Source organism: Misgurnus anguillicaudatus, chromosome 23, assembly GCF_027580225.2.
Source record: "Misgurnus anguillicaudatus chromosome 23, ASM2758022v2, whole genome shotgun sequence".
Taxonomy (NCBI): Eukaryota; Metazoa; Chordata; class Actinopteri; order Cypriniformes; family Cobitidae; genus Misgurnus; species Misgurnus anguillicaudatus.
In genome coordinates this window covers 4,783,771-4,798,929 of record NC_073359.2, presented here as the reverse complement: position 1 = coordinate 4,798,929, position 15,159 = coordinate 4,783,771, and the positions used below count along the sequence as shown (strand labels likewise).

The window sequence follows — 15,159 nt, the reverse complement described above, 5'->3', positions numbered from 1 at the left end:
AATATGCATTATTACGGGTTCAGTGACAAAATGACTGTCACTACATCATTTCTACAATCAGATGGCCTTGAAATATGATAACTGAGCTTACCAACAATATATAGTTTGTTAAGATGTTTTTTTTTAAATAGGATATTTGCTATTTGCTGACATCTGCTGGTCAAACACGTGTTAACGCTTCCATGACATAATGTTATGAAAATAAACATCATATTATATATATACAGTACTTTATGTAGCAAACTTACATTGATTTCAGCACTGTGTTTTATTTCTTACCTGACAGAGCTCTTATTTGCGTGTTAAATGTTTATTGATATTCATATTTGCCATGTAGGCCTATTTGTTCTTGACATTTCAGTTAAATTTTCATGTTAATCTGTTTTATCTTGTATAAAGTGTACACTGAAATTACTTAAGTTAAATGATGTGTTATCAGTCTTGGAACAAGACTTTCTGTAAATATGACTAAAGTACTACAGCATGTGAATTTGCACATTTATTTCTTCACAATGGAGGATGATGGCTCCACTGAGGCCCTTTCCCAAATGACACGGACTTGTGGACTTCCTCAGAGTGCACACTTTGATGACATCATGTAGTGCAGACTTTAGGGACCCTTGTAAACAACGGTGCACTAGAGTCGTATTTCGGGACAGACTCGAGCATCACGTTGAAAATAAGAAGAGAAGTTGCCCATCACTCCTCCCATCCGTCGTCTGATTGGTCTGATTGCTCTTTCGCAAGGACTTCTGGGTAGGTAAAGTGTGTGAAGCCTGCAGCAGTGTGGACTTTGGAGCATAAAATTGACAGATGGTACACCCAACGGATTCGTAGACTATAAGGGAGCATGCACAATTTAAGGCAACTAGACCGAAAGTCCACATGAAGTGCGCTATTTGGGACAGGACCTTACTGGAGTAATATTGAAGTTTTATGTCTTGTAGCTGTTGGGGTGTGACTTACACCTCTAGAAGAGTTTGTGCTTTAGTGGGATGAACAGTAAATATTCACTCTTCATACTCACATCCCACTGGATATACAGTAGAGAAAACATACTGGGATTTGTCAAACATCAATGCTTGGAAACTAAAGAATCTGCATGAGGTTCATCAGTTTGCTGGTCGTGTGGAGTATGAAACATATGCAGATTATTGGCTCAGTTAATAAGGAACTAAAGGAACAGGTTTATAAAAATATAAAATATAATTTGTCCTGTGAATCGAGTTGAGACTGTTACTCAAGAATAAGAGCACTAGCAGTAAAAAGATGAAGATTAATGATTCGATTTTTTTCTGCTGGAGACATAAAAGATGAAGTAAAGATAAGAGACATCTTTTACAGGACTCAGCAATAATTAACAGCTATAAATTAACTTTTAATATAATAGTATGTAATAGTTGTCAAAATATGTAAAGTTCAAGCATGTTATGAAATGCTTTCCTTCTTCTTATGCTATAAAAACTGTCAAAAAGAGTTTCTTTAACATCTGCTTGAGTACAAGAAAATTAGATCATATCATTAAATGATCTACTACAACTTCAACTGCTCATAATAATGCTGTATTTATACATTTATAAGGACTAAAGTGATGCTATTGATCATAAAAGCTTTTAACATTTGTGTTTTATTTATCTTTTGTTAAACAATAATTGGATATTTTGAAATGAACTGATGTTGATGTTGTGAATTTTACACTTGTTTTTGAGGTTGTCTCTGATATGATGTGTTTTGCTTACAAGTCTAATCTAGTATTAAACTGAAGCTGGTATAAACTGGTTTTCTGGGCAGAGATGTCTATCACACAGTCTCATCCTGTTTAAGTGGGTGGTTTGTGGCAAAGCCGATCAAGTTTTTATGCTGATTCAAGAACACGACACTCATTTTTAATCTGTCTTCAGAATTAAAGAAAATATATTTATGTTATGTATCCGTCGTCTGATTGGTCTGACTGCTCTTTCGCAAGGGCTTCTGGGTTGGTAAAGTGCGCAAAGCCTGCTGCAGACAGCATCAAGGGGGCACTGATGAGCACACTTCGAATTCTAAAAATTACAGATGTGACACCCTACGAACTCGTAGACTAAGTGAGCGCACACAATTTACTAAATATGTTACTATCAGCTCCATTTAACATTTTTGTTAACAAGTTTTACTTCAGAGAAACAATTACATTCAGTTTCCCCAAAAGTGTAATGTAAATATAAAAATGTGCAGATTATTTCTGTCTCAGTTTATTAGTAATGAAAGGAACAAGTTTATAAAAATATAAAACATAATCTGTCCTGTGAATCGAGTTGAGACTGTTGCTCAAGAATAAGAGCACTAGCAGTAAAAAGATGAAGATTAATGATTAGATTTTTTTCTGCTGGAGACATAAAAGATGAAGTAAAGATAAGAGACATCTTTTACAGGCAGTGGCATCTATATGCTTGTTGTATCTCACAGTAAGTTTAAATCGTAATCTAATGCTTCACCTTTTTTTCTTATTTAGTTTTTTTAGTAAGATCAGACTGAAGTTGCAGTAGTGTATAAATTACATTCTTTTAAATACATCCTATAAGGAATTTGCAAGCAAAGGATAGATCTGAGAGGGGCTTGAAAATATTTTTCTGTACAAAAGGAGGCCGGTGGAAAAAGTTTTGGGAACTACTAGCTTAAGGTTAAACCAAGACCTTTATTTTTTTAAAGAGAATAATTCTGTATCATGTTGAAAATGATTACTATCACTATTACTATTTTTAAACCAATAATTTTTGTCTTTTATAAAACTGTAACAAATTTATGTTAAGCAGTTCAAAATAAAATAAATCTGTTTTTATATGTCTAACTTAATTCTATATACTCAATATTACTGTCGTGCAATTCAAATGAAAACCCTTCAGGCAATGTTGGGTCATGGGGGGGCTCCAGTTTCTTGGACTTTCTTTAGGGCCCCAAAATGGTAAACACGTCACTGTTTACAGGACTCTTCAACAAATAACAGCTACACGTAAAGATAAGAATAGTTGTCAGATTATGTAAAATTCAAGCATGTTCTGAAATACTTTCTTTCTTCTTATGCTATGAAAAGTGTTTAAAAGTGAAGGAGAGTCTTTCTTTAACATCCGCTTGAGTACGATAATCAGATCATTAAATGATCTACCACAACTTCAGATATTGACACAACTTTACAAACTGGTTGAAGTCAAAGATCTCCACAAGAACGTATGTATTCACATGTATATGTATTGAATCTTTGAAATGTTACGAAAAGTTGTGTTTTATTTTACTGTAATAACTGTCTGATGATTTGAGCGTCACAATGATGTTTTGTTTTCTCTCAGGAATAAGAAAAGAGTTTTGGGTCTTATGTGACTTTCTACAAAACTACATCATGAACTTCAGACTCTCATCATTGATCCTGCTGTTACACATTCAAGGTATGAACACTTTTGAGTAGATGACAGTTTTGTGCTTGTTGGACATTTGGGAAAAGCATCAGTGTTGTTTACTGCATTAAGACAGTGATATAAGAAAAGTACCTTTCAAAAGTAAACTTTATTTTTACATAAACAGTGCATATAAGTATCTCAAAGGTACATATTAATACATCTGAGGTATGTAAATAGTTCATATTAGGAAATAATTTTTCTGACAGTTTAAGTAAAGACGAGCTGGAGAGGCCAGAATGTAACCACAAAGTTGTCTTCCTACAGACGCTTTACATGTAATTTACTGCTTTGTGTTTGTAAGGGTGGATTCTATACAATGATTCAGTCTGTATGAATGCTGAAATGACTGAGAAATGTTAACAGCAAGTATTTCTTGTCAATTATCACCCTTCTGCAACTTATACCAGCGATGGAAATAAGCGCAGTTATGATAGCAAAATATGTTGGAGAGCATTGTAAGAATATAAATATATATTTCTCAATCGGATGCAAAAATACATTGTTCACATGTGCAGAACATTTGTGCTCAAGTTCACGTCTTATATTTAACTCTTATTTACATCTCACATAATTCTCATCACAGAAACATGCAATAGTAAGGTAATGGCCATGTATTTTATGACGTCACGTGCTGTACATTCTGCAGCATTCATGAATACTTTCATAACATTAGGACAAAAAGCCTTTTGAAAATTGTATTTTTATTGCCTATATCTGAAAACATCTTAAAAACAAATTTCTCCAACTCAGCTTTATACATTTATCCAGAGATAAAGTGTGAACTCGACAGAGATGGTGTGCGCTGGGTGGGGTTGCCAAGTCCTTTGCTTTTTTTCGGCTACTGTTTAAACTGTCTCCACGGGTTGTTTTTTCATGTGGGTTAAAGATGAAAGGATTTTGTTTATTAGTTATTGGTATTTGGGCTGTGAATAATCATTGGGATGCTTTTGGGCATGCATGTAAACTGTATTGTTGTAACCTTCAAACGTATCAAATTCAGTCGGATTGACAAAATTTAGTGCATGTAAACATATCCATTGAGAACTGAAATCTAGGCCTAATGGCCTGAATCCCAGAGCTTAAGTAAAAAAGAAAATCATAGAAAATGAACAGAACCCAAAAGCAGAGCACATGAAGACCAGAACAAAGAAGGATGAGCACAAGAAGAAAAAACAGACAGAAGACACTTTTACTAAAGGGATTTACTAAAAATGCATGGTTGATAATTAGCTTTAAAAATGTATCATCTAGTTATTTTTGCATACGCATTTCTAGAGGTTTCGCTTTCAGACGCAAAATTTATGCGAGGATATTGTTTAAACGATTCACGCAATGCGACTTACTTTTTTCCCCGCGTGTGATATTACTCGTATTTGAGCCAATATTTAATGCCGAAAAAAGCATGTCATTTTGAGCTTGAAATGGTTGCTGATAATAGAGACATTAGATGTGCGTTGTACAAAGGAGAGGAACACGTAACACTTTATTTGGAATTCCAGAGGAACATATTATACCCCAATATTATTAACCCCAATATTAAACTATCTCTGGAATATTGTCAAGATAGTATTCATTTTCTTGATATTACTATCTCCAAAGATGAGGATGGTGCCCTACATACGACAGTATTTCGAAAACGTACTGATAGAAACACCATTCTACATGCTAAAAGTTTTCACCCTAAGTTTTTGAAGGATAATGTCCCCTACGGACAATTCCAGAGAATAAGGAGAATTTATGATTTGGATAATTTGTTTGAGGATGAACCAAAAGAAATCGCGCTTTAAGGAATGGGGTTACAAAGACATAATCCTCCTAAAAGCATTGAATAGTGCCAAATCTCTAAATAGAGAATCACTTTTATTAAGAGACCCACCTAAACCTAAAAAAGATAGTCCTATTTTTGTTACAACGTACAGCACAGAGGCAGAACAAATTAAGAGCATGATAAGGAAGAATTGGGGTACCATTCAAAGTGATGTCACGCTTGGCCAATTGTTTCCAGAACCACCTTTGGTCAATTTTAGGAGATGTCCGACAATTCGAGACAAATTGGTCCGGAGCTATTTGAAACCAGAATGTTCACAAACGTAGTTGAAATCTAAACCCAAAGGTTCTTATAAATGTCACCATTGCAATCATTGCACTAATGTTGTACAGACTAAAACCTTTGATGATGTAGTATCCCATAAACAATACAAAATTAACCACTTTATAAGCTGTAAAACTGTCTTTGTTATATGTAAGGAATGGTTGACGACGGGCCATTGAATTGTAAGAAAATAATGCACACCCAAGGTGCAATGGGGCACGACACGAAGCGCACCGCAAACCGCGGGTGTGCATTATTTTCAAATAATTCAAAGGACCGGAGTCAATTATTCCTTTTATACCACGGTTACCACAAACATTGCTCTGTTGCCTAATTTTAAGACATTTGACAAGTTAGGTGTGCAGTTATCAGAAATTAATGCATACCCACGGAACATTTCTCAGCCAATAAGAATACAGCATTCAACAGACCCGTGGTATAAACAGATTGGAATGCCCAGGGTGCAAAGTGTTTTATATTGGAAGAACTAAGAGACGTCTACAAGACAGACTGGCTGAAGTATGCAATTCGAATAAGTAATATAAACTATCCTATGGCAAGACACTATAGGGAACACCAAGAGTGATCCATCGACCTTACAGGTCTGTGGCATTGATCATATCCCACTGTCACTAAGAAAACGGGATAGACAAAAACAACTGAATCAGAGAGAAAGTTTTTGGATTGATAAATTACAGGCTACTAGATACCCAGGTCTTAATGAAGAGCTTGATATGAGTGTCTTTCTTTAATGTATTGATTTATTCTATTTTTTTGTGAGTATTATATTTGACACTTGCTTGTATATTTAGTTAGATTTTTTGTGTTTATTGTGATTTTTTTGAAGGACCTAGGAGGACATCTAGTGGACTGTTTATTATCCTACAACTCTGTACCTTAATTTCTAACAGATGGTGTTATTCTGATTGGTGTCAAAGGTTATAAATCTCTTCCTGTTTGTTGAAATGTGTTTACTCCCTGACAAAGGCTTGTTTGCCGCAACGCGTAAGAGTTTTTATAGGTTTATTATGACCAAGCCGTATTAATAAAGGCTTTTTACTTTTTTAGAGAGTGCCTTTGAGTTTTTCTTTGTTTTTGTTATGTCTGTGTTTAATTCCAACATGTACAGCGTTTCTATTCTGCATACAAATTCACATTTTGGTGACTATAATGATTGTATCTGTTGAAAATGTGACAATGAGTTTACTGTTTTAGGGGCAGTTTCCCGGAAAGAGCTTATCCTAGTCCCAGACTAAAATGCATGTTGTCAATTTCAAAACACCTTGTACTGACATATTTTAAGATATATCAGTGCCATTGTTTTGTCTCAAGATGCCTACCAGTATTGTTTTTTGTAAGGTATGTTTGTAAAGACTTCTTAAATGTCCTAAAATAACTAAGGCCTAGCCCTGGATTAATCTAAACCCTGTCTGGGAAACCGCCCCATAGAGGCCTAAGCAATGTTGGATGACGAACATGTCTGGTGTTCCTTATGGAGTTCTTCTGTAACTCTTATAAAACTGTTATTATATGGTCACAGTTCACTGTTAAATGGCACATTTCTAAAGAAATGTATTTGGTTGTTTTAATGAAAGTAATATTCTTGCATTTTATAATTGAATTAAATGTTAATATGTTTAAATGTTAACACACAAATAAAGTTGCTGAAGTGAAAACCATCTTGTTTCAGTTATTTTATTAAGTGTTAACTTTTAAGAAAATAACTATACAAATGGGAAATTTAATTTAGCTGTAATGTTTAAGTTAATTAAATGAAAAGATAAAACATTGGCAGGGATAAGTTATAAAATTTTACAATAAAGTTGAATTTGTTAACATTATTAAATACATCAGCTAATTTGAGGTCAAATAGGTGAGATGTAAAAAAAAACTCATAAATAAACTCAGATTTATTCAAATTAATTTACATCATTGATCTCTAGTGCAGGATTTTACATTTGAATCTCTAAAATAGGCTTACATCTACATTATATTGTGTTACTAATGTCAATAATATTTCATTTTTTTAGGGTCCATAACATTGGATAACTTTAATGTAACCTGTAATGAACTGAATATTTGTGCTGTGAGGGGGAATGGGGTGACAGTGAGGTGCGATTACTCAAACATCAACATCAAAACTGGGTTCTGGTTCAGTCAGAAACAGAGAACAAACTGGAGAAACAAAGATGAACCTGAAGATTTGACTTTAGATTCAGATTACTCAGGACGAGTGAATCAAGAGATCACTGAAGATTACTCAAAGCTCATAATACATGATGTGAAAGAGAGAGACAGTGGAGAATATCAGTTCATGTTCATTATGAAGGATGGAGTTAAACATCTCAGCTCAGTCACAGTCAATCTAACAGTTTCAGGTACATTTACATTCTCATCAGTCCAGTTAAACTCTTTTCATTTCTCATCTAATGTAAGATTTTGATTATTTAGTTTTACAGGTGAAGATGAATCCTGAATCTACAGGACAGCGAGTAAAACTGAGCTGTGATTCCTCCTGCCCTTTAACATCTAAATATGATTACTGGTTCAAGAATGGACAACCTTTTAAAAATAGTCAAAGCATATTTGTGTCATCCAGTGAAAACACTGACAGTTATTACTGCTCTGAGTCTTTTTCAGATCCCTCTTCATCTGTGTGTGAGTCTGACATTTATAAAACATTTATATTAAAATGGGAGAACAAACTTTGCAGTTTTCTTGTTGATTCATATACAGTATGAGTGTGTTTGTAATTGATTGTGAATGTTACAGCAGTATTTTGTGACTCTTTCAGGTCTTTCTAACAGTAGCTGTTGGGGTGTGACTTACACCTCTACAAGAGTTTGTGCTTTAGTGGGATCAACAGTAAATATTCACTCTTCATACTCACATCCCACTGGATATACAGTAGAGGAAACATACTGGAATTACTTTTATCGTAGTGAATCCAGAGATCTGCGTGATGTTCAGTTTTCTGATCGTGTGGAGTTTGTGGGAAACACACTGAGAATCAAAGACGTCAACACGAGTGATTCTGGATATTATTACTTCAACATCATCACTAACACATCAGATGTAGTTTCTGGTTCTCTTGGGGTGCATCTTATTGTTACAGGTAACTGCTCATAATAAACTCTCTGTAAAGCTGCTTTCACTGATCAGATTTGATGAATATATTTATGATACAGATTTAGGGTCCTTACAATTTTTTTAATGTTTTGTTAAACAATGAGTAGATTACATTTTAAATATTAAAATGCCAATGCTATCAATCATTTGAGTTATTCATCTAAAATTTCATCTCGTCTGAACGCTGTATGATGTTTATGTTGTGAATGTTACACTTGTTTTTGAGGTTGTCCATGTTGAAAATAATATGATGTGTTTTGTACTGCATATATGATGCTGCTGTATCTGAATGGTTCATTAGTTGGACTATGTAGTTTACTATCTTGCAAGCATGGTTGATCGGATGCTGGTAAATAGTGTAAATATGTTGCTCAAGCAGCCAGACCAGCAGCAAACCAGCACTTACCAGTCTAATCTAGTATTAAAACTGAAGCTGGTATAAACTGGTTTTATGAGTTGTTACACATTCTGTCTAAGTGTGTGATTTATGACAAACTTGCAAAGTTAATCAAGACTTTATGTTGATGTTGAGGACACTCATCACAGAAGTCTTCAGATTTAAAACAAATACACTAATCAACATTTGACATTGATCAAAAAAGTTAATAAAAGATGCTCTTAGATAAAAATGTTTTTAATCACTTCTAAAGTTGACTGTATATTTATGTTGCACTCGTGTGTTTGACAGATGATTTTATTCAAAGCATTTTGAACTGCATTCACATTATATATTTTATCTGTATGTGTGTGTTTGACTGCATTATCTTGCCATTGTTCACATCATACTGAATTGAGCTGAATCAAACATTTCAGGCCTAACTTTAAAAAGTAGTTTATGTGAACTCTGTTATATGAAATCTCAGATACACGAGTGAGAAGCAGTCCAGACCCTGTGATAGATGGAGAAAAAGTGATATTAAGCTGTTCAACTTATTGCACTCTGGATAGCAAACATACTTACATCTGGTATAAGAATGGACAACAGGTAACAGATGGATTGAGATTATTAAACAAGCTGTACCTGGACTCAATCAACAGTGAGGAGCTACAAGAGTATTCCTGTACTGTAAGAGGTAACACAACATCTCATCATACATCTGATGAAATTATATAAGAGAGAGTTTTAGTCCTTGATGCTGATTGGTTTATTCTCAGCTATGACATCATCACTGAGCTACTTTCACTGTGCAGCACTCATAGCTGATCATTAATATTGTAGCAGTTATAGTTTATATGTCAAACACTTCAGTATATCTCACAATGAAAGAAACATTTGTGTCATTATTATTTTCAATTTTTAAAAAATTTGTTTTATTAAAAGATTTTATTAATTTGTCTCTGTGACAGTCTGTAAGTCACGGGTTAAAGGTCATTGCTCTCTTCAGTTGTGATGATATTTATAATGTAGTACAGCCTCTCATACCTGCATTCAGGTGATCTATCTGATAGATTTACTGTATTGATTTTAACATCATGAATCTTTGTAATGAAGATGAAGAGTAAAGATATGTTCTGAAGTTTCTGAGGTTTGTCTTTCTTCAGATTCAGTGGACAGAAACAATGAAACAACTGACAGAAACAGTGAAGAAATGGACAAAGCCACTGAAGCAGTAGTGTACAGTTCAGTGTTTGTCCCTCTGTTGGTGTTTCTGCCTCAGTTTCTCATTATAGGAGCTGTATGGATCTGGTAAGTAAAAATATCAAGTAAAACTCAAAACTGCATAACATACAGTGAATATTCTGATATGAATTCAGATTGTAAGAGTGTGAATTTTGACCCTACAGGTTTTTCATCAGAATGAATAAATTGAACTCATCTAAAAACAAAACTGATGACAAACAAATAGAGGTGAGAAAATCTGTATATCTGTATGTTAAATAAACTAATGGTCAGATTTTATAACATTATCTCTTTCTGTGTGTTTGTCATTGTTAGATGTTGCAGGTCTGTGAGTAGATCAGCTGTCTGTCCATCAGAACTACTGGAGTGATGTCACAACTCTCTTTATGACATCATCACCGAGCAACAGTCTCTCAGCAGTGACATCAGTGATGCAGTGATGTCATATACAGTGACATATTAATGACAGTTCAGTGTAAATAATCTAATTCTCAAATACACAAATTATTCATTGAAGTATTGAGTTTATCATTCAACAGTCTTGTGTCAGTGTCAGATCAACTGTAACATCACAATGCATAAATCCTGTAAAAACTTTGCTATAGTGCATCTTTATGTAAATGATACTGTGATCTACTTTCATCTTCACTATAAGTCAGACTGTTATTGAACTCAATGCTGTTTTTAGTTAGGTTAGGATTTTATTACAGGGCTGTGCTTTAATCTTGCAGTTAGGAAAGCATTTGTTTTTAAGTGTATTTTTTAGGTTATTAAGGCTTTTTTAGATAATCTTCTTTCACTTACAAATTGTTGCTTTGATTTTGTCTCTTCTAGATGTCGACTCTTCAGTGTATTTAGGTTTCATTCAGGACTCAGTAGAAAATCTTTTGTTTATTCTGCACTCTGATCATGAATTCCTCTTCAGAATATAACAACAGCTTGATCTTTTTATTATCATGGGAAAGTTTGAAGGAATGGTCTACTCATTTTCAATGTTGAGGTATGTTATAACCTTAGCTAGGAATTGTTGATACATCCCTCTATCATCTGTGTGTACTTCGACTCGCCTGAAAAGTCTGCTCCCCTTCTCACTCTCATAATGGGAGAGGGAGGGTGTTACTGCGCCGAGTCGAAGTACTCACAAAAGTGCTATTACGCCATAAAATATAGTTCCTCTTTTAAATCCGCTTAGAAAAGCGCTACGTTTTATTTTGTACCACCAAACTTGCTCGTATAACTACCCGTCTTAAATAGGAAAAACGTTGATGTGTTTGGTCACTTCTAACTTTATCTCTAAATGGTAACATTGAATGAATGGGGCTAAGCTAAATGCTATCGAAGCATCGCAGCGCGCTCCAGCGCTTACGTGCACGCACACAGATGATAGAGGGATGTATCAACAATTCTTAGTTAAGGTAATAACATAGTTTAATATTGAGAATGAGTAGACTATTCCTTTAAAGCACTTATTACAAGTGTTAAGCTTATAAAGACGTTTATCTGTTATAAGAGTGTGTTATTGCTATTCTCAGGCTGGATTTTATATAACGTATTTAGTACAACCCAGTGCGGGTGTGAAAAAACACTTTAGTTAACTGAAATAAAAATTAAACATTTGTAAGAGAATTGGTGACCTGTAACTTCAGATTAAGACAAGTGCACTCATTTTATATGTAGTTTAGGATAGCAGGTAGCCTATTTATTTATAAGTTTCTATTATTTAATTCACATTTTAGTTTTGTAACATTATTTATAGCCCTTCTTGCTTTGTGGAAGCTCAACCAGCAGAGGTCACTCTACCCCTTTCTGTTTGAAGGGTGTGCAGAACTTCACCTGCCTTCCAGCTCCTCTTTCTATGACACTATAGCTGCTAAAAACTTTCAGTTTTTTTTATTCTATTACATTGACTACGCCAAAAGATAAGATATTAGATACACAAATTACTAGATTCACTGTTTAGAGTTACGTGAAGTGCAGCATTGAGGACATCTACTGTTACCCGCTGTGTAAATGCATCAAGAACAGCATATTTACGCATTCAATGACATTTAAACAAAAGTTTTTATTACAGGAAATATGTAATACATACACGCGTGAGATAATATGCATAAAGTTATAGTAAATGTAGCCTATATAGTTATAATGTGAACGTGCCTAAGACTTTTCTTAGTAAGAACTGAGAAACAAAATAGAAAAATGTAGCCAATTCCTAGTTTTCTTTTTTCATTTTATAAATGGAAATGATAAATGAAAATACAACTGGTTGATCGTTTTCCGTTTTTTCATTTTAAAACGGATATGGAATGGATGGGAGATACCCAGGGGCACGTTCAAGCTCACACAGGTGCGCAAGGTTTTGCTGCGTTTTCCGGGTTGAACAACATGTTTCCTAGAAACGGTGTGCAACGGCGTGCAACAGGTTTTAGAAGCGTTTTCTCTTGTTTGGTGGGTGTGTCAGTGTTGAGATCTATAAATTGTATGCTCTCATTTGTATTTGTATATGTATTTGTATTTTTGTTTATTTTCTCTGTTTGGGACAGGCAACCCAGTCACACTGCGAGATGTCATGTGAACTTATTAATGACTGAGTGAAATCAGGTGTTTCTTTTGTTTTAATAAAAATGCGCCAGTCAGAACGACTGCGTGGCTGATAGTGAAACGTATCTTCTTGTCTTATTTGAACGTATCTATTAACAGGTTATGGGCCCAGAGCGGAGTTAAAGTAGAAAAGTTTGAGTGTTAAGACGCCGGGTAAAAGTCGCGACGGATAGCGTGTACCTGAGTCTTTTAACATGAAACGAAGAGAAAAAGAAACCGCGACGAGCCGCTGGTCTCGATTAGTCTTTGATGGAGATGAGAAAAACTACGAGCTATGGGAGACAAAGTTTTTAGGTCATCTTTATTTACAAGGACTGAAAGAGACTATTTTAAGCGAGTCTTTTGAGGAAGACGAGGAAGATACGGCGAAAAACGCCGAAGCCTATGCAGAGCTGATACAGTTCCTGGATGACAAAAGTTTGTCGCTGGTTATGAGGGAAGCAGCAGACGATGGAAGAGCAGCATTGAAGATTCTTCGGGAATATTATGCTGGCAAAGGAAAGCCCAGAGTGATTAGCTTATACACAGAGCTAACGTCATTGCAAAAGTCGCCCAGTGAGTGTGTTACTGATTATGTCATCAGGGCTGAGACCGCAATCACCGCTTTGAGGAACGCAGGTGAGAATCTGAGTGATGGACTTTTAATAGCAATGGTTCTGAAAGGACTTCCAGAGACATTTAAGCCATTTGCCATTCATGTTAGCCAGAGAGATGATTAATTGAGTTCTGCAGAATTTAAGATGAGGCTTCGAAGTTATGAAGACATGGAAAATATGCGGACAACCGTATCCGAGGACAATGTTATGTAAGCTGGTGCGCAGCCTGGAAGAAAAACCGCTTTTGTGGGTACAGCTGTTTGTGGTGCTGGTACAAACATTGTTTGTTACAAGTGTGGTACAAGAGGCCACAAAGCAAGAACATGTCAGCTTAAACAGTGGTGCAGTCAGTGTAAAAGTAACAGTCACCGCGACGGAACGTGCAGACGGGGAAGGCAGCGGGACAATGCACAAAAAGTTTCCGCAGAGCCAAGTGACAAGGAGTATGCTTTTCGGGCAAGCGACGCTGAGATGCGGGTACAAACTACCAAGAGGAAAGGCCTAATGGTGGATGCAGGTGCAACTTCCCACATCATCACGGACATCGAGAAGTTTCAGAGGTTTGACAGAGGAGCAGTTTTCAGGCCAACACACATTGCTTGGAATTGGCTGACGGCACTCGGTGTAACGGGGTCGCAAAGCAAAGAGGAGATGCGGAGGTATATTTGATTGACTACACGGGACGACGCGTCAAAGCGATGCTGAGAAACGCGCTGTACATCCCAGCATATCCACAGGACATTTTCTCTGTTTGGGACAGGCAACCCAGTCACACTGCGAGATGTCATGTGACTTAATTAATGACTGAGTGAAATCATTACTAATGTTGGCCCAATCAGCGGCAAGATGTATAAAACCACGCCGTAGTAAAGAGACAGATCGCTCAATGGGTTCAAGTTGGAATGTTGTCTTTCATTCTGGACGGTAAGGTCAGTGACTGTAACATTGAGGGTATTTTACAGTATTAAACACACATTTAATGATTTCATCAGGCTTCAGATTTTAAAAAGAACACAAAGAATGGCCTCTCAGCTACCGTAGTTGCAACTCTTGCGTCATCACAACAGGGTGTTCACAGTTCAACACATCATCTGTTTCTGTTTAATAAACGTTGTGCAACGGGGATGAACCCAGCTCAGATTTTCCACTGACCCTGCAGGCACCATCTCGTGATCATCCACCATCTAGACTTTTGTTAAAGAGTTACTAAGGTAAAATTAAAACAGCTTTTATAATGTTTAGTTTGACAATTAAGCTGAAGTTGACAATTAAAATTTTCCTAAAGGTTTAGCTCACTGACCATTTACTGATAACTAGATATATTTGGGGAGGTTGCTAGTGCTAGATATTTTTTTTTCACAATGGCTATGTTAACATGCACAAAAATTTGTAAATCTGACTAAATCTGTCGCATCGCTCAGCATTTGCATAAAATAGCCTGCTTGTCTATTTTGGCCCCGCCTTGCTCGCTCAGCGGCGAGCTCGTCGCTTAGGGCTCGCCGCTGGCAAACGGCCACTTCCATTGAAAATGAATGGTAGCCTGTCGCTCTGTCTCTGTCGCTTGTAACTAATGTGACTGGGGGGTTACTCTGTATAAAAGTCAAAACTGAGTTGGAGTTGTTTTTAAGAAGTTTTCCGATATAGGTGATAAAAACACACTTTTCAAAAGTCACAACGCTATTTTATTGCTTT

At 35.8% G+C, this 15,159-nt stretch overlaps 1 protein-coding gene across 1 annotated transcript in view; it reads left to right on the top strand.

Annotated features, from left to right (window-relative positions):
* LOC141349208 (uncharacterized) overlaps positions 1-15,159 on the top strand; it is a 53,171-nt gene that overhangs the window by 32,095 nt on the left and 5,917 nt on the right. Inside the window, exon 1 of the mRNA XM_073861523.1 lies at positions 14,418-14,678. The gene's annotated coding sequence lies outside the window, so the exon portion shown is untranslated. Of the gene's footprint in view, positions 14,679-15,159 lie in introns of the transcript that reaches the window.